The sequence below is a fragment of the Penaeus chinensis genome, chromosome 37 (genome assembly GCF_019202785.1).
Source record: "Penaeus chinensis breed Huanghai No. 1 chromosome 37, ASM1920278v2, whole genome shotgun sequence".
Taxonomy (NCBI): domain Eukaryota; kingdom Metazoa; phylum Arthropoda; class Malacostraca; order Decapoda; family Penaeidae; genus Penaeus; species Penaeus chinensis.
In genome coordinates this window covers 6597462-6599269 of record NC_061855.1, presented here as the reverse complement: position 1 = coordinate 6599269, position 1808 = coordinate 6597462, and the positions used below count along the sequence as shown (strand labels likewise).

The following is a 1808-nucleotide window of genomic DNA, read 5'->3' as shown; positions in this document are numbered from 1 at the left end:
GTGCGGGTCTCAAAACGGCAGCATTTTGAGGACCGCGTGATCTGCTTCTCTGATTCACCGAGTTGACAAAAAACAATTACGTGTGGACGTACATACAAACACACGATTTTTTACACTCATGCTCTCTGTCTCAGTTTCTGTCTGTCTGTCTGTCTGTCTGTCTGTCTGTCTGTCTGTCTGTCTGTCTGTCTGTCTGTCTGTCTGTCTGCTTGTCTGTCTCGCTCTCATAACAATTCCTTCCAGTTTTAAATGATAACAGTGCAGCTGGTACGTTTTGTTTAATGTACATTTTACCGAATGTTCTTATTCAATCTACCTTTTGTTCATTAAACAATCTGATAGATGTTAAATCAATGTACACTTTCCTCTCTCTACTTAATTTTCTCTTTAAAGCACGTTGAATGTACAACTGATTCAATAATCCGAAGCAGAATCACAAAGCGCATCCTAACTTCATATACGAGGCCTCTCCTTCCAATCCTATTCGGAGAACTATTCTTCACTGGCGTATCCTTATCGGCTGCGAATCCCTCCGTTTCGGAAACGGCTACGAGTCACAAACTTGTTTTGAGTAGGTTTATTTGCTATTGAAATGCAACATATTTTCCACAGATTCAAAGAGGCGGCGTATACGCTCGTATGACATATCTTTCGGATTGCTTATCTACTATACCGTTCAAAGTAGCTGAAACGCACGCACGTACACGCACGCACACACACACACACACACACGCACGCACACGACCAAACTTACATGAAGGTGTGTACCAAAATAACTGCTATACCCCATGACTAAGCACGATGAATATAGTCCGGCCTGAGGTCATGACTGTGGCGATCATCCCATATCCCTGAGCTGCGGACGGCAGAGGCCAGCGCACACCGCCCAGATCTGCTCTCAAGACGTGAGCCCCGCCCGCGCGCCCAGTATGATGCGTCTCCTCCTCTTCCTCCTCTGTATCTCCCTGCTCCCGTTCCTGCTTCATAACTTTCCCTCGCCCTCCTCTTGCTCCTGGTCATCCTCCTCCTTTTCCACTTGGTCTTCCTTTCTTCTCCTTCTTCCTCCCTTTCCTCCACACCCACCGCTCATCCCTCAGAGGAGTCCGACGCTCCTCCACGCGGTATCTTTCTGGGAAAAATATCCACGTAGAAGTAAACTGCGCCGCTGCCACAACAAGCTCGGACGATCTTATTGGATGTGTTCTTTCCTCTCTCCTCGTCCTTGTTTTCTTCCCCCCCTCTTCCTTCCGTCTTTATCGTCGTCCTCCCTTTCCTCCTTTTCTCTCTCCTCCTCTCCCTTCTGTCTTCCTTCGTCATCGTCGTCGCGATCTCCCTCCCCCCTCTTCCCCATCCTCCTGCCCCTCCTCTCCACGCACGCCGCCCCTGGACGCATGCGACCCATGGCGGGCGCTTGCTTGAACCTCTCGGAGCCTCGAAAAATCAGCAACAGGATTCAGGAAGCAGTGCGAAGGAATCACAATCCTTATTTTCCTTCAGGGACATTCACGGCGTCCTATAAACATTCAGCCCCACGCGCACTATCCTAAAAGCACTCGGGGAAACACTCGCTCACATTTTATCCTTCAACCGTTCGTCCGAATTCGCCTCCGTGCCGAGGCTACTTACCACTCCCAAGATCCTCGCTCCTACAAGACATTTTACGAACCGATGCACCTTCTACTGGGACTCCCTCCCTCCCTCCCTCCCTCCCTCACCCTCAGGGCACCATCCCTTGCAGGGCTCCCTCCCTCTTCGGCATCCTCCCCTCCTTCCTTCTACGTACATCCAGGCGGAGAGCACATCCCATC

At 50.3% G+C, this 1808-nt stretch overlaps 1 protein-coding gene across 3 annotated transcripts in view; it reads left to right on the top strand.

Annotated features, from left to right (window-relative positions):
• Positions 1-1808, top strand: part of LOC125045535 — a 23630-nt gene that overhangs the window by 635 nt on the left and 21187 nt on the right. The window lies entirely within an intron of this gene.